Here is a 27,770-nt window from a genome sequence, read left to right on the forward strand (position 1 = left end):
GTCACTTTTTATGAAATTACTTTTTCCCCGGGAAAAAAGTGAGTCTTTTTTTCACACATATTTTTACACACATAAGTAAAGGTAGAAATTTAATTTTTCAAAATTAAATCGTCGTTTTTTCCGTCACAGAAAAAAATTGTGTATTATACACGGGAAAAATATACTTTTTTTTCTTGAATAATAAATAACTATTATTAACGCTGAATTATACGAAAAACATTTTTTCTCTATTCCGTTTGTATTCTAAACATTCGTATGGAATCAAATCAGATATCATTCACAGGATTTCTACACAAAATAATTGATGAAAAAGAGTAAAATTTCACTTACATGGAACACTGTCATCCTCAATGCTAAACAAAATACTCAATTCTTTCATAAAACTACGATTTTTTGCCACGGATTGAGTTGAATCCACCCATGTCATCCTGACATGACATGTCATAGAGTTTATTTTTGAAATGATTGCTTTCTTCCTTTTTTCGAAAGATTTCCACATTTTTTGTATCGAAATGGAGATGTAGAAGGCCAAATACTTCCATTGCCAAAAATCAGTCTCTCCTAAAAATATACCCTTGCAATTCAAATATTTTTTTTATTTTCGAAGATGCGACTTTGGTTGAATTTATCTCAACTATTCACTGGTGTGATTCATATCACTATTAAATTTCACCTTTTCGACTATACATATGTAGAGGTATGCCAAATCAAATTCATCAACTTCATTCAATTTCCCAAATCACAACTCAATACCCTATTTCTCAATCATGGTTTTCACTGTTACCTACTGCTAATTCAGTCGAATTTCATGTAACAGAAAAAATTAATAATCCATTCAATTTCACATGCTTTTGATTCAAAGTTGATATTAAGAATTCCATAATTAAAACATTACCGCATCATTTCATCATTTTCGATTGTCGAAAAAATTAATATTACCGTTTAAAATGTTGTCATAAAATTTTAAGTACCTACTTGCGTGCACTCAAGAAACTAGCTACAGTGATATACGGTTCGATTCCAAAAGAAAAACTATTTTATGGTTACCTACTACGAAGTTAATGGCCTGTATCCAATCGAGTTATTGAAAAAAAATCCCATGAAAACGAAACAAATGAACACATTTTTTCTCATCAAACATTCATGAAGAGTAGTTTAAGTTTTGTGAGAGATCAATTGTGAAGAATGAACAGAGAAAGGGGTCTTGCAAAGATGTTTCTTTCAAATACAAACCAGATTTTATATAAAACAACTAGAATTTCTGACCGTGATAGAGAATATGCTAGTCTTCTGGATCTATACCTAACAACCAATCCAGAAATTTACAGTCACCGTAAGGTCTCCATTGGTATCTTCTGACCACAAACCATTTCAGTGTTGTGGGAATTACCGATAAATGTTGGGGAACAATCTAAGCCGCGCCAAAGTTTGGCATTACAGATCAGCTGAATGGGAGGATCTTCAAGACCATTTTCGATATTTCCCTTGACTAGATGCTTGTTTCAGTTCTGAAGATCCATCAACTTGTGCTTCTGAAGTCGCAGAAGTTATTATATCATCCATGGATGCATATATTCCTTTTTCAATGAAACTCCCTTCTAACGACAAACCTTGGCTCAACAAAAATTGCGAGCAAGCTGTCTCCTCCAAAAATCTCGCCGTGTAGCTAAGTATAACTATCAAATTGAAAATGGAAAAATTCGCAACGAGGCAAAGACAATATTTTTTTGGGAATCGTATTTTTGAAACATGGATAAACTTACCCAACGATGTTATGAATTCCGACTCAGTGAACAGTTTCAAAAACAAAATAGATATTTGTTTATTTGCTTAATCGCCTCTATGCATATATTAATTATTTTCCTTTTCTTTTTGCTTGCATTGTATTAACTTGTTGATATCCTTCGTTTTTAGGCTTACATAGGACTTTGTCCTCAGCCTTTATTTATATGTAATAATAATAACTTCACAATCAAAGAATTAAGGATAAACTGTTTGCCAAACGGGTTTAGATCCTTCTGGTCGGCAGCTTAAGCGGTTGATCAGAACTTTACAAAATCCACAATTCCACCACTAACACAAGCGAATGGTTCAGTTGCAACAACATCCATAGAAAAAACAATCTACTAGCTGAACAAGTTGCGTCCCACTCCACAGTCGATTTTCTGGAAAAGGCACCACTCGCTTTTCCCACATTAGAATGCACAATGCTTGAAAATACTTTTCGACAGCGTCAAGTCATGCAAATTCTGAAACAGCTCAATATCAACAAAGCGTTTGGCCCTGATGATGTGCCCGTCATCGTACAAAAAAGTGCGCAAATGAATTTGCACCAGTATTTCGCAAACTTATCAACGTGTCTTGCAAGAAAATGGTTTTTTCTTCATGTTGGGAGATTGCTCGCGTTCGGCCTATTCCCAAAAAGGGCAACATAAATGTAAAAAATAAAAATATGTATAAAATATGTTTTTCCGTTAACCAGCTGTTGCACCCCTACGAACGACCACCCTCAGTTATCGAAACTTGTGCGAGCTAAGAATCAACGAGGTGTCACCTTTTAACGTGTGATTCCTAACACGGGTTGGACGATAGCAACACTTCCAAATAACTGTAGACCAGTCGCTTTGGTATCAGTTATATAAAAATTATGGCCGTAAACCAACATATCCTCAAATATTTGGAAGGCTTCAACATCATGAGTGATCATAAATGTGGCTTTCGGAAACAAAGATCAACAGGCAACGATCGTATATCACCCATATTTGGAATATTTTTTTTAGTATATGTACCGCTGAAGCGAGTACTTTGGAATAACGCAATAGAGAAATATGGGGAGTCAAGAGCTATTGAGCTTGATATTTCTGAGGCATTTGACCGTGTGTAGCATGACGTTTGCTGTTCAAACTTCGATGCTATGGCTTGTCGGATCACTTTTGTGTGTGGCTCTTCAGCTTCCTGAAAGAACGTTCCCGTCAAATGCTGTCGATGTATATCTTTCGAATACTTCCACCAACGCTGGTGTTCCCGTGGGATCCATATTGTCTCCAACCCTCTTTTTATTGTATATCAACGACTGGAAAAAAACAAGAATCCAATATATTCCTTTGCTGAAGTCAGCACACTTGTCTCGTCATTCCATTTGTATTCCAGGACATCGGCTGCGGAGGCAAATCTTCATCGGTAGCAGAAGGTTGCATATCTTAATGAGGATCTAGGAGTGATTTCGAATTGGGGTGAGAGTAACCAGATTCAATTCAATGCCACAAAAACCCACGCATCGGTTTTCTCTAAGAACCATACCGTCTATTCGTCAATATAGATAGATATTTACACGTATAGCGTTGCTATACATGTTTGAATATAACATACATGTAATTAAAAAATAAATACTAATAATATAAACATGTCTCCGAACCGGATATAATAATGTCAGACAGACAATACCGCTTTCTGTTTCGATAAGTTTCTTGGGGGTTAAAATGATCACCAATATGTCTTGGCACAATCATGTCGCTGGAATTGCCAAAGATGCTTCTCATAAGTTTGGAACACTCTTTCAAAGCAGAAAACCGTACACACCTCAGCAATTTTTGATGCTTTATGAAGCTCAGATCAGACCTTTTGGAGTATTGTTCTCATATATGAAGCTCAGCCTTCAAACATACCATGAAGTTGCTGGATTCCACCCAGAAAAGAGCCGTCGGCCTGATTGGAGATGTGAACATCGCGTGCAACCTTGATAGCCTGAAACATCGAAGAAAGGCTGCAGATGTGTCTCTATTCTATTGATAATTCCACGGGAAGTGTTCAAGTGACTTGGCACATATGATTCCACGCAACGAACTTTAACTCAGTACACCTTGAATTTCACTGTTCAATGACTCTTTCATCTGAAGAACTGCGTTTATGTGGAATACACTTCCTTAGAACGTTTTTCCAAATGGATTTAATCTCCAGCGATTCAAATCCAATGTGAATCGCTACTTGCTACTGAGAGCGCCTTGAGGATTTTCTTGTAGTGCTTGTGTTTTGTCCTTAAAAAAAACTTAGAAAACTACAGACCGGTATTAGTACTATCTGCTGGAGCAAAATTGTTTGAACAAATTATACAGTGCATTCCATTTAAAACGAACCACCATTGGTACAATGATTTTCAGGAAGAATAAAAAAACACGTCAATAATAGTATACAGACACATTTTAACATATCCACATTTGATATTACTTCCCCTATCGCACCCCCAAAGAACATCTCACGATTTTTTTTCGAATGGATCACCCTATGTTGTTCGCATTATCAAATGCTCCATGATGAGCAGATTTCAACAAAGTATAGATTATATGGTCTGAAGCTTATGGTTTGGGAGCTACAAATTTATGAGTTGAAAACGAGCCACCCTGAATAATTTTTGAAACAATGATTTGCAGGAAAGTTAAAAAAAAACAGGTCAACAATCATACAGGAAGCCACATTTTCAAGTATTCATTCTAGAGACAAATAAGGAAGCAATAAATCAGAAAAAAAGATTTTTTGTTAACTCTTGAATCAAAATCTGATGGCTGGACAATGAGAAAAAAATAAATAAAAAACAGCTCAACAATTACATCACATTTTGAAATATTCGTTCTACTGACAAATATGGAAGCAATAAATCCGAAAAAGAGATTTTTTATAATGTCTTGAATCAAAATGTGATAACTGGACAATGAGAAGAAATACATTTTCTATGGTATCTAAATGTTCAAAAACATTTTCACCAAGTACGTCACCAGGAGTAGATAGTATAGCATATCGTATACTATACTATACTAGTATAGTATATTCGAGTATATCACTCGAATGTCGATAATTTTGCCGATTCAACTCTCAATTCAAACTAAACGTACATTCATCCGAAAAACAAATTTTATACAAAAAATTTTGATGCAAGTTGATCCGTTCAGTGAGCCTTTCACCAAACTCGATACGTGTATCGAAATCATCTTCGTTCAGCTCATGAACTAGTCTAATCTTACATGGATGAATGTACTTATGAAGGATCCTGAAAACATTTGTATGACTGATTCCTGATTCTCGGGATAACTTAGTGAGAGATTGCGAATTTTCCATTGGTCCAACGTGCCCGAAAACTGCAGTACAAATAGCTTCATCGTTGACAACTCCTGAATGGTTAATCTTTTTATTGTATTGAAACAGATCCAGTTTCCATAAATTTGTTCAATAATTCGGAAACGTATTTGTGTCGGTACATTTCTTTCTGGATGATTCTCATCGAACATAGGGCAGCAGCTCTAGCTTTATTTCCAATTTGGTAGTACAAACTCACTATTTCAATCCATTCTCGAAGCGTATAAACAAACCATTGCTTCTCAACAATTAACAAAAGCAGAAATACCAATTGTAACTTCCCCTGCTACGTAATCGTTCTTGTAGAATGAGATAAATACAATATGAAGAGAATATTGAATTCAAACTTAACTATGCGAAATAAGTATATTATATAAATATTCAAAGTATATTTCACAAAAACACCTATGAAACTGAGGTAACAGATTGTACAGAAGTTCATTCAGGGTGGCTCGTTTTCAACTCAAATAATTTTTAGCTTCCAAACTATGAGCTTCAGACCATAATGTATTCTACTTTGTTGTTCATCATGGAACATCTGATAGTGCAAAACAATTGATCCATTTAAAAAAAATGACGACATGCTCTGAAGGTGCAATAGGGATAGTTGGATCAAATGTGAATATGTCAAAATGTGTCCCCTTTGTATTATTTTTGAGGTGTTTTTTGGTTTTTCCTGAAAATCGTTGTTCCAAAAGTTATCCAAGGTGGCTCTTTTTCAACTTATAAAATTTGTAGCTCCCAAACCGTAAGCTTCACACCATATGTTTTATACTTTGTTGAAATTTGCTCATTATGGAGCATCTGATAATGCGAAACAATATAGGGTGGTCCATCAAAAAAATTGATGACATGCTCTGGCAGCCACATTTCAAACTGTTACATCCAGTTTCACAGATGTTGCAGATAGTTTTAAGCAATATTTTCGGACTTATTTCCTTTCCTGTAAATTTGGGCATAATGCCACGTTGATGTTGCTTCCAGCCCCAATCTGTTGCTGTCAGTTTGTTACCCAGCCAATTTTGAAGCTGATGCCCTGTGACAATGTTGTTCTGATCATTTTCTGTGGATGGGAGATTTGCCAATATGAAAGATGATTTGACGTTTTACCAATTGATATTTTCGAAATCTCAATTGATTCAGTGTTATATTATCATTTTTACACATATAAGTATATTTGATTAATTGTAATCTATTTTTTTTCGATATCTTCTTTGTTTGCACCTTTTTTATGAAAAATATTGGCAAAATTTGACATATTTTCAGCATTCAATAATGAATTTACCATACTTTTCTATCTTTTTCTGGCAAATCCAGATGTTGTATCGCAACCTGAAAAACAATGCAGAACTGCCACGATATTTTTGAAAGATTCATATTTGAAACTATTAGTTGTGAAAAATTGATCTTTAACATTTCCAGAACCGGACTTGAGAAAATAAATGTCATTATAATTTGAATTCAATTTATTCAAGAGTACCGAAAACAATGACAGTTTTATTTTTATCTCTGGTCATTCCTATCAACGTCTCAATCATATTAGCATCAGCATCTTCTTTCGCTTGTTTACAGGAAAACTCTTGTGACTGTAATGTTTTCATTAACCTTTTCATTATTTTTTCCTTGTTTTTCCTGCAAAAATGGTATTTTTAAATGGTTTTGATTATTGAACTCTGGAATATTGTCTGAGGGTTTTCTACGAGAATGTTCTCTTCTTTCAGTTGATTTTTTCAACTTCGGAATATACTTGATGTATATATACGATCTAGCTGCGTACTGCGTAATGTTTTTCTACATAGCACAAATATATATTCATGATATTTTCCACCATTTCATATTTCTGCGAAATTACTTTTTGCAGTAAAAATCCACTGTAGCCGTCAACAACATGCACAATGCCTTCAGAATGCGGTGGTCCATTCGTACTCACAAATAATTCATAGAGCTGAGATTTAACGTTTTTCCTGAGACCATTTTCGGTAAAAAGTGACGACGGAAAAGGCACGAACTCTTATTGTAAATGAGTTTCCATATCAGTTCCACTGTCGATCGTTAGAGATATTCTTTGAAATAGCAATAACGGATCGATTGCTATAATACCTCCGTTTACTTTAATGGAAAATTGAACCTTACCCACTTCTTAAGACCTATTAATGGGCTAAAATTTTATTAGAAAGTGGTAAAGGACCCTCTCCAATCTGAATGTTATCAAAGTAGTTCGCAATAAATTCTTTTCTTGCATTCTTTGTAGCAAAAACGATTACAACAGTTTTATTTCAATTCAGTTCAGGGCAATGATTATTGAAAAATTTCTCAAGATTATATAGATTAAAATTCAAAGCACTAATAGCCTGAGAGTATTCTTCAGTATTGACAGACAACTATAATTGCATATCATCATCATGATAGTGCTGCGTGCATGATACGAAGGACTTAGCAAAAATCCAAGTATGTAGACTGAAAAGTAGAGGTCACATACTGACCCTTGTGGTACTTTTTTATTTTATCAATTTTTAAAAATTGTATGTATGCATGTTTAATAGCATAATCAATACCAAATAGCATACTATATAGCTTGTTGAAATAATATTATTGAGTTTACTGATTACTACAAAAAGACACATTGTAAATATATTTAGGAAAGACACGCCAGATGAAGCCATTGTATGGCGAAACACGTGTTGCGTTTTTGTAAAACAATTTAGTGAAAATCTCACAATAAAGTGTTTTTGGAATACGTTAAATATATTTAGATAGGCAATATTGTGAAACTAACTTTATATAGCTGAAAATTGTTCTAAATATAGCTGTAATATTTAAACATACATAAGGACATATTGTAAAATAAAAGAAAGGTCAATTGTGAAATTAATTTAGGGTGGTACACTTGTATGGGTGATATTACTGATTACCTACCTGTATGATGTACCTGAATAGCATAAATAGCATTAGTTTTAAGAAGTTTCTAGTTTTATCTTCCTCTTGAAGATGATCACTTGGTGATCGAAACACGTGTCGAGGTGTAAAAATAACGATTTGGTGTTGGGAAAAAAACTCCAGTAATATTCATTACTACACCATATGTTCCAAACAGTACATCATAAGTACAATATAGTACTGCCTAAGTTCTATCGTTCAAATCATATACTTTTCCTTTATCAGTAGCATCAATTTTTTGTTAAGTAATTTTCAGAAGAGCCGAAGTGCAGCTATGACCTGGTCTGAAACCAGATTGGTTATTTTGAATAATATTGTTTTTCGATGAATATTTTCGAATTTGGTTTTCAGAGACATTCTCCAAAATTTTTGGTGAAGGGGAAAGTATACTAATTGGTCTGATATCATTTAAGCTAGTAAGATTTGAATTCTTGGGCAGAGATATAATGTGAGCTTGTTTCCACGCTTTCGGAAAATTTTTCAGACAGTAATTTATAAGATGAGTAACGTGTGTCAGTAAAGATGGAGTGCAAAGATGTAGCGTTATAGCTATTTATGATATGAGTGTTGAAAATAATGTACCTACAAGCGTAGCGAGTTAACCAATTTCACGAACAAAATAAAATTTACTTTTTAACAGAAATATCATACAAAGTTTTTGTACAACTGTCCTGTTTTCATAAAAAAATAGATACATTTGATATTTTCATAAAAACACATTTTGACATCTCTTGTCAGTTAACTATTTTCATGTTATCGAATTTGCTGTGAAGTGGCCATGTCAGGTGACGCCGAATCACCAACAAACAGTATTGTTTACAGCTCACGTGTTTTATTCAAAGTCACATTGAAAGTTCTTGCTGGTGTTTAATGTCTTTCATAATGAAGAATAATAGTGAAGAATTGTGACGATTTTGAATAGTCTGCAAAAAGAGCTTCAATTGAATTTTTGCTGGTGTAGACTTAAAAACTTCGAAGGAAATTTCAGCAAAACCGTCTTCTTACCCTTTCTAGAAGAGAAATCAAAAATATGGAACTCGTCAACTTTGTGGAGCAAGTTTTCAATGATAAAGTCGAGTGCACTCGTTAAAAATGCTGTGAATACAAGCAAATATTTCAGGGTAATATCATTCTTAAAGCGGAAAAATGGAAGGTATAGGCCTAAAAAATCAAAAACTCTTACGTTTGAACAAGTACAGAGGTTTATAAAAGAGGTGCCAGATGCAAAATATGTATATGGAGTATATGGAGCCTGCAGGCGTGAAGAGCTGTGCCATTCAGTAATAGAAAACATCAAATTAATGGATAAATCATTGATTGTTCGAATTCCAAATACAAAAACAAAAATAGGTCGTTATTTTTGCATTGTTGGAAAAAACATTGACTACTTTCATAAATACATTGCATTACGCCCTTCTATTATTCAGATTATTTTCATAATATTTAATAATATCCTCATCAGGTTCGAGATTATGAATATTGTTAATGAAATCATCATTTATACTATCAGTATCATTAAACTGTTCCGATAAACCGGTATTATTTTGTCCAAAGCTCAATTTGTTTTTACTTTCATTTCAGTTTTATCATTTTCCTTTTCCAATGGGTTTCTCCCACTATAATTTTTTTCACTTTTTACCTTCTTTAAAGGCTTCAGCACTGGTCTAGAAGGATCACTATTTGAAGTTGATAGCACATCATTTGTTATTTTATCAAGAAGTACTAAAAATGATTCCTTCTCTTACAAATTATGTCTGACTTGGTTACCTTGCCCCGTTCAAAAGTTAAGAGGTAGGACGACTATTTGAGTTTCCTTCAAGTGTCGGCTAGTTCCATCACAGACGTTGAACCGCAATATTTAATTTCCTTAAGAACTTTTCCAGTTGGGGAACATTGTCCATGTGAACGAAACTTCCCGAGAATAGAATCTGAAGCGATTCAAATCTGAAGTAAATCGCTCAGGCAGATATTTCTAGAATTATTGACGAGTCCCTATAAATCCTGCTCCATAGAGAGCCAGTATTTTTGCTCGACTCGTCCTATACTATTAGAATGTCAGTACATAGCCTTTTACTATATGGGTGGGGACCTGCGAGAGGCATCCGACATAGTGGGGCCGCGGTGCGTTATGCCATAGTCACAATCTAAACAAATCAGTCGGTATTTACTATCCGCCGCGAATCTAGCGTCGGTCGCCGGTCATGAGGCATCAAAACGTGCCACCAGATCAGCGATAATACACATTTGAACTATGGACTAGAACCGTTTGTTCGCTAATTTTTCTTTTATTTATGCCAGTTTCATGAGCCAGTTTTAGTTTTAGTTGCCAGTTTTAATCTTAGTTCAACTTGTTCATTTGGAATAGACCTCCACTCTCAAATTGAAGGTTTGTAACTATCTATCGTTTATTGTCAGGGTCGCAAATCGACGGTAATATTGCCATATATCTAATGTATTCCAAAATACTTGATGGAGTCCATTACTTTCAAATAACGAACTTATAATATTCACTACTCAATGCTCGATTTTCATAACCGTATGAGAGAAAATATTGTGAATTCATCAATTTAGGGCAGGCCCTACGAACCTATGAAGAAAGAATGTATCAATTCACAAGCATTGATCAATAAAAAATCTCATACTACTTACCGTAGATCTTAATGATATCAGCGAATAGAAGTTTTAGAGAAAGTTCATATCTGTATAGAACAACACCTATTTCATCTCCATTCATCTTCATCGATCACTTTTTTTCATGAAAATATCTCTGCGAATGTTTTTGGATTTGAATCCATAAATCAAATTAATGTGTGAAAACGTTCTTCAAAGGTCAATCATGTTGCTCCTCAACTCAATATAGTGATCAAAATAGGTCATAGATTGATTGTCAATTAATAGAGAAGCGAATCAATCTTCGGCTTTTGTGGAATTAAATCTATTAGGAATACAAACGATTCATTTACCCCAGCTGTTCATTGTTCAATAGAATATAAGATCTTTCTCTCAAAGCATTCTTCATACACCTGCAGTTCTCCATTGAACAACCCATTTTGAAATCACTCCAACACCATAATATATTTGAATTTCTTAATCTAATAGAGGAGAAAAAAAATATCTCAGTTATTGAATAATTTGTGGAAATGAACAAAAATCAACAGATTTTTTTAGAAACGCTGTAATTTGTTTTTATAACACAGATATACGAGGGTCACCCATTAAGTTTTTACAGAAAATAGAATTTTTTTTCAATAAACTGTTTCATTATTTATTTTAAATATTCGCATTACAGTTTTTTATCCTAAAAATTTTTCCATCTAAGCTTTTGTCTAGGATTATATCTCAAAAACATGGTTTCTGAAGGCTTCACCAGCTTCTAGGAGTGATGAATAATGAATGTCCACAAAGTCTTTTCGACTTCTAGGACAAAAAAATCGTTAGTCATGAATTGGACAATATGAGCCATGGGTCAGTACCTAAGAACTGTTCGTCGATAATTCTAAAGAATGCCGGCGATATGCTTAGTGAACTAAGTTTTGGGGGATTGTTTTTATACGAATGTATTCAAGATCTCAGCTGAATTTTTGAGTACTTCCTTGCGTCACGAGCCGTTATTTAGGCGTTGATCGAATTATATTTTTTAATCTCAAGTATGTTTTCATACATGCTTTAGATTTCAGAAAACCTGCTCAAATCAATGCTTTCCCCAAATACATCATCTGTCCGTTCACGGAGGACGAACTTCATCTTCAATATATCCCAATTTTTTTTGGGAAAACGAAAATAAAAATAACTAGTGTGTTATAATAATATTATATTACCATTACGGTCCTGTAATCATTTTCCAAAGTTATGGAGAATTCTTTTCTTGACAGATCTCTTCAATTTTTGAACGCAAGAATCCCGAATGGGATTACTGTTAATTGAGATATATTTAACAAGGGTCATAGCTAGCGGTTATTGAAAGTTTTGATAGTGTGGAAAACTCGAACAAAATATCATATTGAAGCCTATTGATTAAGGAAGCTAATAGTGAAAAAAGAAAACACAACCTATCAACGATGCTAGTTAAAAGCAAGTGTAAAAAGGTTCGGCTTCGTTTTCAATTTTAATTATCGTTGAGATATTATAACGACAGCCAATTGGCTAATAATTTTAAATGCTTCATAGCGAGATCTTTTAATAATAATAATGATTTTTTTAAAATTTTCCATAAGAGTTGCCTGTAGTGTAATAAGCAAAATTTCAAATTTATCAAGAAGCTATGAATGTTTTTATATATAACTCTCAAGATATTGAAAAGAGCTTTTTAGAAAAGACAATATGTGAGCTGAAAAATAATAATCATATAAAACATGCCCATCCGGAGAAAGTTCTCAAAAATGAATATAGTTTCAAAAACTAATAAACACGCTTTTAAAGAACATCGAACTGAAAACTTAAAAATATAACGAACAATAACAATAACGAACGAAAAATACTAATGTTATTGTTAAAAAAGCGACGCGCGCTATATGCTATAAAAGCGTGTTTTTTAGTATTTTTAAACTATATTCATTTTATATAAACTTTGGGATCAATCAGCCCTGTATTGTTTAAAAAAATTACCATTGATATTTTCCGATTCCGGAGAGGGAGCCTCAAAATCAGCTACCAAGACCAAGGCAGCAGGCGCGCAAAGGAGGGTTTCAAATAAGGCAACATGCGCGCGTGTTAATAAAAAATTTTTTTCAAATGAAGAATACATGTGAAGTGAGTTCGAATTATATCAAGGAGGTTACGTATCTGCCATCTGCCCGCGAATAGATCAAGTAATAATGTAGATATATCCAGGAGGTTACATACAGCGCCATCTACCCGCGAATAGATCAAGTAATAATGTCGATATATCAGGGATGTTACGTACAGCACCATCTGCCCTCGAATAGATCAAGTAATAATGTTGATATATCAAGAAGGTTACGTACAGCGCCAGCTGCCCGCGAATAGATCAAGTAATAATGTAGATATATCCAGGAGGTTACATACAGCGCCATCTACTCGCGAATAGATCAAGTAACAATGTCGATATATCTAGGAGGTTACGTGCAGCGCCATCTGCCCGCGAATAGATCAAGCAATAATATCGATAATTCTGTCAAATACAGATCCCGAGCTTGAGAGTTACAAACAAACGAACAAACATACATACATACATACATACATACACACATACAGGTGATTAATGAAAGCGTGTTGAAAATGAACTGTTTCATTTGTAGCCACACAAAGAAATTGAAAAAAATACGAAATCAACTGAAAAAACGAAGTGTTTCCAAAGTAACACAATGCCAAAGTAAATATAACTCCAATAGAAATGGAAAAGAAACCAGTAGTGACAGTTTGTACTCAGACCTCTACAATAATTCACAAACAGAAGTGCATTCGAACACGAAGTGGCGGAAAAGAGTATAAGTCACTCACAGTCAGAAATAAAATAAGATCATCATGATGGAATAGAATAGGTAAAACTATTCAATATATTCAATTCTGAAACAAAATTGTAGTCCTGTAATACTAATCGAAACTGCTTCGAACAATACTCAACATTTCACAAAGGAATATCTTGTAATCATGTGGACATATACATTATTCACGCTGTATATATGAAAATCGGTAGCTCCTGTATCTCTGAATTCAAAAACTATCGAGGAAATCAAATTGTCTCAGAAATAGTTACACTTTATCAACAAAAGGAAAGTTGTTTCTGTGGAGTGTCATCTGAAATTCTTCAACAAACTTGAGAAAAGCTCTTTCACAGCAGAATGTGGAAATCGCTAATGGGACTTTAGGAATCCAACCCGAATCCTTAGCTTATGACAAATTGAAAATCAATCATATCATTCAGGTAGAAAGAAATCAACCATTTTTTATACTCACGGCTATCACAAGAAGCCCCAATACTGAGCCCTTAGAAATAACTAAGGAAGAATCAAGTCCAATGCAAATAGAATGAATATGGAAAATGATGCAAAATCGGTTTCGATGATGTTTTATATTAACATTCAGAGCATTAGTAATAAGGTCGGTGAGTTGGGCATTTCTTGTCAGAAACTGCTATTGATCTTAGCCTGATTACTGACACATAGGTTGATGAAATAGAAGTATTAAGTGTTATTTCAAAATTTTAGCCACATATCGTTTCATTATAGAAAAAAATTGGACATGCAGAAAAATGTATATTTGCTAGAAATGACTTGAATCTGAAATTTGAAATAGTAGGCTTGTCTGAATTTTGTGAAGAACAAACTGTAGAGTTTGCTGGAATTGAGATATTATTTTTATTATACAGTTTGTGCTGGTCAAGGCGTATCCCAAGAAGCACCAACGGCCACTCCCCACCCTATGGGGTACTTGTAGTATCTATAGAGTAGGGAGTATGAGTGTAGGCCCACAGCACTTAGGTCACATGTGAACCATTGTACATCCTCCCAAGGAGTTCTCCTTCTAGGTAATCGTCCATCCTGTCCTTTTCAGGATGTTGGACAGGTATCTGTGAAATATCTCCTTTATATCGGCAGGTGTAGGCCAACACTCGCCGAACACACACTCTCCTATTGACGATAACTCCGGACGCTCGCATAGCACATGCCTGACAGTTTCATCTTCCTGTTCACACATCCTGTATGGCAGTGTGTCCAATAGCCCCATATTGTGTAGGTGTTTTCTTAGTTGACAGTGGCCAGTCAGAAATCCTACTGTTAGGCGTAGATTTTTCCTGGTCATCGCCAGATATTTCTTCGGCGCCAGCTTCCTAGGGTCCCTAAGGGTGATTCTGGCTGGATTGCATCATTTGATTTCATCCCATCGCTTTAGGGATTGTGCATGGGTGTGATGTTTGGTTAGTTCCGCAATCGTCGAAGTCATCAGGCCGTAGGTGCCACGTGGTCCTAAAATCCTCAGTCCAGCCGCTTCCTTGACTAAAGAGTCGGCAATGCGATTACCTTTACTCCTGTCGTACCCTTTAGCCCACCTCACGATGATGTTATTATCTACCGAGGCTTTGGCTGGAGCTTGGTGGCACTCTAGTTTTAGCCCTGAGGTAACACGTTTTCTATTCAGTTATATCAAATCGCCTTTGGATCATTTAAATAGTATAGGAATTGTCAAGAAACTCGACATTTAATTATTGGGCAGGTGAATTTGAGATTGAAATCTATCATTGTCTACCATATTTAGTTATAAATATAGTTATAAAAATTATCAATGACTATCATCAAACCATTAACAATTTTGATGGATTTCTGTATTGAACTCAACACTTTTTCTGAAGTTTTCAAACTCTCACAAAAATCACCAATATTCAAAATAGGGAATTATGATTATGCGAATAATTGTCGTTCTATTTCTTTTATACCCATCCTAGCTGAAATTTTTGAAGTTGTTTCAAAAATCAGACTAGCTGATTTCTTCGAAAATAACTACTAACTTGCGATTTTCAATATGGGTATAGATCTGTAAAAACCGAAGTTATGTGACGCTTGTGAAAAAGTATCGGGTGCTTTCGAAAAACAACAATACTGTTCTGCAAAGTTCTATGACCTTTCACGTTCGTTCGACTCAGTAGATCTTAAGACTGTAAAACAAACTTGAGTATTACGGGAGTAGGGCATGATAACCAAAGGGTGTTTGTATTACATAAAAGAATATCGCAATTAATTTTTGCCCTACCTCATCAAACTTCATGTCGCGATGTATACAAAAACCAAAAAATTCTTACTGTTACTTCTATTCACTTATATAAATTACTGAGCCATATCTACCGAAACCGAAATAAACTGCCAAAAAATTCTGATATTCACAACCACAACACAAGGCATAAAAACGACTTGTTGCAAAAAAAATCGAACCACACTTTCCACAAAAAATCACCTCTGATGATTGTAGCGTCTTACTTCAATAGGCTTTCTGATAATATAAAAAATAGTAGCACGTACGGAATTTTCAAAAGTAGGTTAAAGAAAATTTTAACGAATCATTGTTTTTATAGCTTAGGGGAATTTGATGACTTCCTTTCTAGCAGTGTTAATTGATTTCATATTGTTTATTGTGCTTTATGATTTTTTATATTCATATCAAGATGTCTTATATACTTGTTTTTATGTGTCATTGAGTAATATTAGGGTTACATCCTCAACAATGTATTATGTCCATGTATGTATGTGTATATACTCTATTTTGTGTACCTAACCTGGAAACTAGTACTTTAGGAGTAACTTTATTTTTTAGTAAGTGTCTGGATTTTACACATCACCAGACACGTCAAATCCATTGTATAATAGGAAAACGGATTTAATAAAACTTGATTTGATTAGATTCAATTTGAATAGAGGTATCAGCACACTGAATATTTTCAAGTCATACTTTGAAGATAGGAAGGCCAGGGTGAACTGGCTTCGTGGAGCACGAAGTACCACAAGGATATGATCTAGGTCACATGCTCCTCATAATCTATATCAATGACATGATGTTCAAACTGAACCACTGATTCTATTCACGACGTTGAATATGCCAACGATGAAACAATAATACACTGTGTCAACAGTCGGACATTATGGGACAAAACGATGGATTCTGATCTTGGTCTTGGAATGAGAGTAATTATCTTTCCCTCAATTCTGGCAAAATACAGAATATCAACATCACACTTGCTGAACAATTAGACGATAATGCAGTTGAATTACTCAGAGTACACCCCAAAACAATTCTCAACTGCAACATATGTAATGAGACAATTGAAACGCAAACTGAAGAATATTTGAGGATGCAATCGATGCAATTCAGCAGCTTCAGCAACTTCAGCTGCTGAATTGCATCGATTGCATCCTCCATACATGTGAACAATACTCACAAGAAGGTCTGATCTGAGCTTTATGAAGCACTAGTACTATGTTACTGTATCGCTGATGTTCCAATGTTTTGACAGAATCAGAATCAACGAACTTCGGCGTGCGCAGCTTTATAGAACAGTGCTTTCAAAAAATTGTTCAACAGCGCCATCTAGTGGCGAGTTACAGAAAAATTGGTAGCCTAAAAACCTTCTCTATGAAAAATTACTTATAAATGTCGAGTTTCATCACGATCGGTTGAGCGATGTAGAAGTTTATCACTTACCAACCAACCAACCAACCAACAAACATCCATTTTTATATATTAGAGATAAATTGTTGCTGTTTGTACATTTTTTGGTTCGGAACAATGTTTGAAGCATTTCAGTGACATGATTGTGCCAAGACATATTGGTGCCTATCTTAACCCCCACCAAACTTATCGATCAGAAAGCGGAGACATTTATCTGTTTGCAATTCAGCAGCTTCAGCAACTTCAGCTGCTGAATTGCATCGATTGCATCCTCCATACATGTGAACAATACTCACAAGAAGGTCTGATCTGAGCTTTATGAAGCACTAGTACTATGTTACTGTATCGCTGATGTTCCAATATTTTGACAGAATCAGAATCAACGAACTTCGGCGTGCGCAGCGTTATAGAACAGTGCTTTCAAAAAATTGTTCAACAGCGCCATCTAGTGGCGAGTTACAGAAAAATTGGTAGCCTAAAAACCTTCTCTATGAAAAATTACTTATAAATGTCGAGTTTCATCACGATCGGTTGAGCGATGTAGAAGTTTATCACTTACCAACCAACCAACCAACCAACCAACCAACAAACATCCATTTTTATATATTAGAGATAAAGTGTTGCTGTTTGTACATTTTTTGGTTCGGAACAATGTTTGAAGCATTTCAGTGACATGATTGTGCCAAGACATATTGGTGCCTATCTTAACCCCCACCAAACTTATCGATCAGAAAGCGGAGACATTTATCTGTTATATTAATAGTATTTATTTTTTATTTATATGTATAGCAATGCTCATTTTGAGATGTTTCATCATGGCATATATTTTTGACGTATGTATAAATATTATTGTGTAGTAATACCATGAATAAAATGTCTATCTATATTGACGAATAGACGGTATGGTTTTGTTGCAAGCAAATCAATCATGCATACTATAACATTACAGGAAATCCGACTGTTATTTCGACAACAAAGCTTATTTAAATATGGTATTAGAGAAAGAGTTGGTTACAATCAATTTTCAAAAATTTGTACCCAATATGACAACGTATATTATCAAAATGGCAATTCCATTGAACAATTAAATTCTGATGGAAAACAAATCAATATAGATGTTCCTCAGGATTCAACCTTAGGGCCTATACTATTCTTATGTTATATGACAACTTTTCATTTGTTAGCAAAAGCAATCAATCGAGTAGCGGATAGCGGATATTCTTTCTTTTATTCTACATATTCATTGAAACTTGTTTCTTCAACAATTAGTCATGAACAAATGGTCCTAGTTTTCACAAATGGCTCAGGTATACAAACTACGGGGCTGGTCTCTTCAAATCTACAAACTATACACATTGTAATTAATCGACAAATTCAAAATAAAATACTTACTGGGCAAGATAATTGATCACTGCTAGTTAACATAATTTTTCTGGGTTCCGCTTAGGTACACACTCAGTAAGAAAAACGTTTGTATGGATATTCCATAGGAAATTCGAAGCGTGACTGATTAGTGACTAGAGAAAAATGGCATATAAATAGGCATTCAAAATCTCCGTTGGGATGTTGAGGAACAAGATTATCTCATAGTGGTGCTAATAATATATGCCAACATATTGTTGATTTTTGATTAAGTTGTGATATTTGACCTGTGTACTTTCAGTTTCAGAAAAAGTAAGAAACGTCATTCAGTACCAGTGACATCTAGGAAAATCTCACAAAAAATTAATCAATTAGGATATTGAGTGGTTAGGTTAGGTTAGTTCCAAAGTGTGTGGGTCTATTCGACCCTCCACCGTAACCCGCAAGCGTTTATTGTGGCTCACACCTATTCACACTCGACCAAATAAACCCAGTTTCTTCACGAAGCTGGGGCAGGGATACAGTACGTACTCTGCTATTTCATCATTTTCCAAACAGAGGCGACACACACTGCCTTCCGACAGTCCGAGTCTCTGCATATGACGATTCAAATGACAGAAGGCCTGTTAGACATCGTAGTTCATCCCTACTGTAGTATAGTCGAAGTAACTGATATAGTAATTCTTTAAGCTATCGGCGAACTCAAAGGCCAAAAAAACCAATACAAAGAAATAATGCCGCTTCGAATTAGTCCACGTGGACTAAAGAACTGGCGGTTCGTATTGGATGATTTTTTCTAACCGAGTTTTATGGTTGGCTGAAAGAGTCATAAAATTAAATTTGAAGTCATGTTACGGTGACCAATAGAATGTAGCGATGAGTACCGCCGTTGTGTCGTCAATGTTCAGTTCAGGAACTGATCGCAATTTGAGTATTGAAATTCGATATTGGTGAAATTATAATTACTTAAAATTTTTGTTAGTTGTTTGAAATGTGGCGTCCTAGGACAAGTACTGATAGTAATAACAAGTGTGATAACAACGCAGATTTTTTCCTGTGTAGTGATTCAAATAGCGCTGGTGAATAATGCGAAAAAGAGATACCAGTGAATAAGATTCGGATGCATTTGAATATTGAAACACAGAGAGTATGTTTCAATGTTTATAAGAATCTACATATCAAGTTTGGTTTCGAGGGAAAAAACTATTACAAGCGACATCAGATTTTACCGAAATTCCTTTCTCAACTGTACGTAAAATATCCCCTTGATTTCGAACTTCAATTATTCTAAACAAGAAAAACTCCAGTGTTTGCTGTCTGTATTTATTGTTCTTAGATTATTACGACACAACCGTCGTGGACTGTATGATATTTTACTCTGCTTGAATCGCACAAAATGTTATTATTAATACCACTTCAAATATCTAAAACCCAACATGTGGCAAGGGTCAGAAATCTACCTAGATACAGAAGGGGGATGCAGTTATTCGATAACGAAAAAACATTCGCCTATAAATACAAGACAGTGAATGTTACCAGATCTTAGACGTCTACAAAAAATATAAAAAATTCTGATATTCTGAAAAATACTGAAGGTATGCACTGTATATGATTAACCTAAGCTACAATTTATTCTACATAACAGTTTGTGGAACGCATATCTTCACTCTACCGCAGCCACTTCGACTTCGGGAAGTGGACATAGTTTTCTTACGGCACGCTTCACTTCACCTTTTGAAGTTTTTACAGTGGCGACTCGAACCTTTGTTTCTGGACTAGGAAAAACGTTGCTAACTCTTCCCATCCACCAATACAACGGGGCCAGATTATCATCCTTCATGAGGACGAGTTGTCCAATTTGTAGGTTGACTTTCTCCTTCGTCCATTTACATCGTTGTTGCAGTTCAGTGATAAATTCAGAAGACTAGCGGGACCAGAAATGTTGAAGGAGCATTTGGAGATGTTGAAACTTGGACAGTCTGTTGGTTGAAACTTCCCGAACATCTGGGTCTGGTAACGAAGTCAAACGTCATCCAATGAGGAAATGGGATGGAGTAAGGACATCCATATCATAAGGGCTGGATGATAAAGGGAATAGCAGACCTGAATTGAGGATTGTCTCAATTTGGGTGATTGAAGTTGAGAACCTTTACCCAATATTCTCTTCAGATGATGTTTACAAGACTTAACACCTCCCTCCCATAAACCTTCAAAATTCGGGAAATGCTGGGATGAATTTCCAAGTTATTACTTCATTTCCAATATTATTTTTAAAAAATCTGCCTGGTTTTCTAGAAAGTCACCTAGTTGCTTTAGTTCAGCAACACCTCCAATAAAGTTAGACCCATTGTCAGAAACCACTTGGGATGGTTTACCTCGCCTAGAGATAAATTGCAAGAAATGCCTCAGTTGTCAAGTCCGATACAATCTCTAAGTGGATTGCTTTGGTAGAAAAACAAATGAATAGGTAAATATAACATTTATTAACTTTGGCACCTCTACCGTGGATATGTTTTATAATAAATGGACCAGCATAGTCTATACCAGTTATGTGAAATGGAAAAGTATGGCCCTAAAACATGTTACACATTGGAGGTCACCTATACAGAAAGATGAAGAATAAAATTTCCTACATTTTATGTCGAAAAATTTTTTTTCTACGGTCAACTGTTATGCCACGAGAGAACGCAAAAAGTGGGGGAATAACCTCAAAATTCCTAATATATATATATATATATATATATATATATATATATATATATATATACATGTAGGTATACATAATATTGGAAAAAGAGGTTGAAAAACAGAAAACTGCAAAAATCGGAATTTCGGTGGTTTGACACGGGAGTCGTCATCCTTATCCAGGCAACTTAATTATTTGATTTTGAAATACACTCGTACCTATGTTTACTTCTGTGAATTATAGCCATACATAAATATATGTAAAAGTATTCTGAACAAGAATGTAAAAGTGAGTATAAAGAAAACAAGTTTAATTCAATTTCTAATAATATATTGATTATAAAAACATGGAATCGTTTATATGTACGAAATGAAATTTGTGTATATCAATAGTAACTTGAACGTTAAAATTGTCATCATTTTCATTCTTCGAATTCTTCTTCGAACGGGTTAGTGAGGACTGTGAGAACTCTAGAAAGTTTAGAAAGTTGTGACTGTCAAAATACTGTTTCTCTACAATCCTCAAATTATTATACCTTCAATTTCCTTACGTCCTCAACCTTTTCGAGGGCCGTTCACTAGGATCTAAATCATCTTCATCTGTAAAAGAAAAAAATAAAAGACTAGAATCAGTGGAGGGAGTTAAATTTCAATAACGGATTGGGTAGTATAAAGATATTGCAAGTATTTACCTTTTGAGTTTTCTCCTTGTGGAATGTCCAACGGAAACAAATCGTCCATCTCAGCCTCGGCTTCCTCCTCGTCCTGCTCCTCCTCTTGCACCGTTACAATGTTATTGCAGGTGCCCTCACAATTTACGCATAAGGAGGAGCAGGATAAATTTGCCTTCATGCACCCACAATTTCGCTGGCAATTTGTGGTGCAATTGCACGAAATCAGCTTTAGAAGCGCAGGGAGAGCAAGCGTGATCACTGGCTCTAAGCCTGAGATCGCTTTTTTCCAACACCACTCCTCAGAGTCTTCTTCCACCTAGACAGTGCTGAACCTCATGGTAGACCGTGAGAGAATGCTCCCTCGCTGCAGCAACACTTGGTGGTAAAGCTGCTACGTTTGAGCTGAGCGTGAACGTGGCCTTGCTGAAGGAGATGAACCTCAGATGGTTGAGTGTGGGTGTGGTTTTCCCTGTGTAACCGTACAGAAAACGTTATCCTGCGGCAATTACTGCTTCTTGGGGTTTTTGAAGATGTTGATCACGTTGCCGAGGTTGGGGTTCTTCACAAGCATATTTTAAAATTTCGTCTTTCCTTGTCTGGAGAGGGCAGACGTCGTATCGCACCCGTTTTGAAAAGCTATTCAGTAAAGATCATTTGTCTACTAGATGAATTAGCAGATTGTTGCATAGAAAAGGGTTTCAGTACCTTGTTTCAACTTATACCTGTAAAAGGAAAGTGAACTTTAAGTCAGGAAATCCTTTGAAATATATTAAATTTTACTCAAACAGTTACCGACAATTGTGATAGGAATCAAAGAATTTTTCTACAAGACAACTTAATGTAAATTTAACGAATAATTCCTTCAATGTTGCATTCTCGTATCAAATCGCTGAAAATCCCGATTTTTGGAGTTTTGGGGGTTTTCCTTCACTTTTAGCGTTCTTCCATGGCTTAATGACTGACAGTAGAAAAAAACTTCGAGGATATGAAATGTAGGAAATTTTATCTTATTTCTTTTTGTATAGGTAATCTTTCTACACGAAATGCGTAGTTTTCGAGTTATTCGCAAAAAACCAAAACAAAGTTGATTTTTTACAATTTTTGCAAAAAAAACATATTTCCCTTGAAAAAATTTTGTTGGCAAACCGCAGATTCGTGTCCAGCAGCCCAAAATAACATATAGAACCAAATTTCAAAACTCTTGTTAAACTTCCTGCAAACTGCCCTTTTTTGACACAAGCTGCCTAGAGCAGTGGTCACCAACCTCTTCAATGTGTTGAGCTACTTTGTTAATTTTGGAATAAACAGCGAGCTACCCACACGGAAGCCACGTAACGCAACGTAAATGAAATAATCCACAGTTAATTTATCATTATATGTATTTATTTTACTATTTAACTGGTAATACATAATACATAGGTACTAATAATAAACTAATAACAAAATAACTAATATTACTAGTACTTGTTCATAGCTACATTCCTACCTATCAAACGGAGGTGTTTGAAAAATAAACAAAAACTTTTATTCAGCTACAACGGCATGTCACGTATGATTTGAAAATAGTTAATAATAACAATGAAAAAGTAACGCACTATCATGAACATAAACATTGAAAAATAAAAAAGCACGTTCAATGAGAAGGCTGACACTCAGACTCATCGATAATTTTTTTAATGTTTGCAGTATAATTTGATGCAGCCATTCGAATACAATTATCCAAATGTTCATCTGTAAGTCGATTGCGATATTTGTTCTTAATAAACTTCATATTGGAAAAAGAAGATTCACACAAATAGGTTGAACTGAATAATGCTTTCACTTTCAAGGCCACACGGCATACAACTGAATATTTGTCTTTACTTACAATAGGCCAGATACATTCAGTACTAGAGACTAACGATTTTAAGGCTAAATCATTTTGAAACTCAATGATTTCCATTTCTGTTGCAGCGATGTCTTCGCCAAAGTTCTGCATAACACAAGTTACAAACTGTTAGATATCAATTTCCATAAAGGGTGAAACATGAAACTGCGCTACTAAAGCCATTTCATTGAAATCCTTAAAACGATTTTTGAAGTTATTCTTCAGGGTAGAAATTATTTCTACATGATATTCGTTGTCATAGGGTTCTATTGGATTTTGAGATATTTTTTCTGAAAGAATAGGAAAATGCTTGGCATCGCTGTTAATTAGGTTTTGCTCTCAAAACTCCAGCTTTTTAATAAATGCTTTTATATCAGAAATCATTTCCGCTAGTTCTTTGTGTCTCCCCTGAAGCTGCAAATTGAGTTCGTTTAATTTCTCTGTAATGTCCATGAGAAAACCAAAATCTCTAAGCCAGATTGAATTTTCTAGTTCCGGAGTCGGTTCATCGCGTTGTTTGAAAAATTGAATTATACCAGATAGGACATCATTAAAACGTTTCAGCACCCGTCCTCTACTTAACCATCGGACTTCAGAGTGAAGGAGTAGGTCCCCGTATTGACAGTCAACTTCATCGGCCAAGGTTTTGAATAATCTTCTTTGTAACGCTTGAGCTCTAATCTTGTTCACAATTTTTACCACCAGTTTCATAACGTTGTTTAGTTTCAGGAAATTTCCACATAATGCTTGCTGATGGATAATGCAGTTGTTACAGAGAAATTGCGGAAAAGTTTCATCTTTACGACATAACGCCACCAGACCCTTATCACAACCCACCATAGCTAGAGCGCCATCGGTTGTCAAGCCTACCATTTTCGATATTGGAATTTTCTCGGAAGAAATAATATTTTTTAAATGAGAAAACAACTCATGTCCAGTAGTTTGTCCTTTCAGTGGAATGAACTTCAAAAGATCTTTTTTAATCGTAAAATCAGTAAAAACCATCCTGACGAACACGGCCATCTGGGCAGTGTCAACGACATCTGTTGATTCATCCAGTTGAAGTGAAAAATTAACACAGTTATCTAAATCAGTTCTTAACTGTAAAAAAATAGCATTGCTCATTACTTTTACACGTCTCATCACTGTATTAGCAGAAAGTGCATAGATTTTATAGCTGAAACTATCTGGTCTTTATTTCTAAAGTTGGCAAATAACGAATCAGCAACTTCTAAAAACGCCTGTTTCATCATTTCCCCGTCTTCATAAAGTTTCTTTTTTGTGCAATTATCTGGGACACACGGTACGATGCTTCAGTTGCAGCCTTATTTTTGTCGACTGTTCTTAAAAATATTGATTGTTGTCCAATTAACTGCTTTTTTAACTGTATCAGTTTCTCCTTTCTGGCGGCAGAATGTAGTGGGAATGATTTTTCAAAATTAGAATGTACAGTTTTATGATGTCTCTCAATATTTCCTTTTTTAGCAAAGGAGACCGAAGTATTACATAACAAACACACATTTTTATCTTTAACTTCTGTAAAAAAGTATTGTTCTTCCCATTCCGAATGAAACTGGTATGTCTTTACCTTCTTACAACTGCTTGCCATAATATTATTTTTGTTGTTCTCTACTAACCCAACCGCTGGACGTTGGTTACGCGTTCAGTTTTAAACTAAGAGAAATATCGCCGCGCCGTGCGTACTTATCCCGTTCAAAGCAATCCATATCGTTCTCGAACACTAACGCGCTGGTCCGGCTGGTCGGTTCTAGCCGATTCTAGCTTGATGGCATCAGCGGCAGATCGCTCACCGCAACGTTGCTGCTGTTTATGTTTCATATTATGACAATTAGATTTTTTTGTGGAATTTTCGGAAGCTTCTCTGATTTTTGCAGTTTGTATTTTTTAAATTGAAATCGTTGTGAGAGCTACCAGAATTGCCTACGCGAGCTACCGGTAGCTCGCGATCGACAGGTTGGCGACTACTGGGTAACTACGAAATTATGAAACAACAATAACAAATATTGAATCAAATTATAGGTCAGATTTATTCAGCAACAAAAAAATCTTTAGTAATTTCTTTGTAGCATCTGCCATTTGTTCATTTCGAAAAAATGTTTCCATGTAAACTGTGTTTTATGAACATTATGTATTCCAGCATCATTATATCGTCATATTTCATAAAAGTCCATCATTCCCAACTCCATGACCATAGTTTATGTAAATAAAAGCCAAAACTAGCGTTACCAGTTTTGTCTCATTATCATTAAATTATCGCAAATAAATTCAGGTTTTCTCGGAGCAACAACAATGTTGATATTGATGATACAAAGTGCACTGTTACGAAATCAATAATTACTATATTTTATAGTTTCGCCGTTGGTAGGTACTCACAGATGGAAGATATACTCTCAAGTATTGTTTCGGTCGTAAAAATAATTTACTGAAACTTATATATAACAGAATGTATATTTGTCTATGATATGTAATGAACAAACTTCATATATCATTTGTTCATAATTGTATACAGTTATCATTGTGAAAGTCTGATTCTAAGAGGTTTCAGTAATATGAGAAAAATGTACAAAAGAAAACAGTATTTGTTATATGTGTATCTCTCCTGATCAAAGCTAGAATCTAAAATCAAATTGTCACATACTTATAAACCACGTTCACAATAGAAATTTGTATATTTTACTATTAAAAACCACCTGCATACCTAGTTCTTTGAAAACAAGTCATACACTCCAGAGCCTTTCAGAAAATCCAAAAGTCAAAGTCGAGAAAACTCTGGAATTTACGAAAGTAAATGTAAGGACTGCGATGCAAAATATTATGGACAGACAAAAAGATCCTTATATCTATAAGGAACACTTAGCACACGTAAAATATGTGAGACCAGAAAAATCAGCAGTCATCCATCATATTTTGAAACAAAACCATTCCATAGACTTTAGTTCATTAAGATCAGTTAGACAAGTTAACAACAAAAGGTATCTAGATGCCTATGAGAGTGTAGAAATAAGTAAACATAATAATATTATGAATAGCAATTGTGGACCAATATTACCTTACAGTATACAATATAGCTTGTTGAAATAATATTTCAATTATTAGATTTATCTGACTACCACATAAGGACACATTGGAAAAATAATTCAAGACTTGTAGATAAAGCAATATTGTGAAATTATTTCAAGACACTCAAGACGCCAGGACGCAGGTATCTAGAATAGGTATCTATGGTTTAATTAAGGATAACATTATATGTTCAGTTTGATCTTCCTCTTGGAAATGATCACTTGGTGATCGAAACACGTGTCGAAGTGTTTAAATACCGGTTTGGTTTTGGGGAAAAATCCAGTTATATTGGTATTGTTATGTCTTGAACCAAACGATAATAAATTTTTCTCTTGAAAAATCGGATCCCGACATAACAAGAAATTGGCTCATCTTCATTAAAACAAGACAAGAAAGTCCTCTTCTGACAATAGAGGTCAAAGACAATAGAAGTCAATAGAAGTTAAAGTAACACCATGTTAATTCCTTCAACCTTTGATTCACAGATCGCAGAAAACAATTTCTTTTTATTTTCAATACTATATGTGAAATAATTATTATGTTTTTGATTTTTGTTCTATATACTTTCTGCCGTTTCTACTTGCTAGTGGTAAAGCTCTTATAAATCCTCTAGCGATCCGCCTCGGCTCCGCACGGGTGCAATGCTAATACTAAATATAAATTCACCTTCCGGAAATTTAAGAGCGTGAAGAAACAGTGATGAAAAGGTAACTTTATATTATGTATTAGAAAATATATTACACAATAATCAGTCTTTGTATAAGATTCTTTATAATTAAATTCAGTCTCCATCTGAGTTTCGATTAATACAAACAAAAGAAATAGTGTCTCCTGTGACATCCAACATATTCCCATATCTTACATTCTACCCACTATAAGCGTCATTCCAGACCAGACAAAACTTCTCCTCAGTTCCAGTG

General features: G+C 34.9%; 1 protein-coding gene across 2 annotated transcripts in view; it reads left to right on the forward strand.

Annotated features, from left to right (window-relative positions):
• The first annotated feature begins 277 nt into the window (after window positions 1-277).
• Window positions 278-27,770, forward strand: part of LOC111502962 (uncharacterized) — a 493,652-nt gene continuing 466,159 nt past the window's right edge. Inside the window, exon 1 of one of the 2 annotated variants that reach the window (XM_074183432.1) lies at window positions 278-10,450. The gene's annotated coding sequence lies outside the window, so the exon portion shown is untranslated. The remainder of the gene's footprint in view (window positions 10,451-27,770) is intronic. The other variant, XM_074183430.1, reaches the window with a different exon arrangement.

The sequence above is a fragment of the Leptinotarsa decemlineata genome, unplaced genomic scaffold, assembly GCF_025532065.1.
Source record: "Leptinotarsa decemlineata unplaced genomic scaffold, Ldec_3_MD MMD2_tig00026340_RagTag_RagTag, whole genome shotgun sequence".
NCBI lineage: Eukaryota > Metazoa > Arthropoda > Insecta > Coleoptera > Chrysomelidae > Leptinotarsa > Leptinotarsa decemlineata.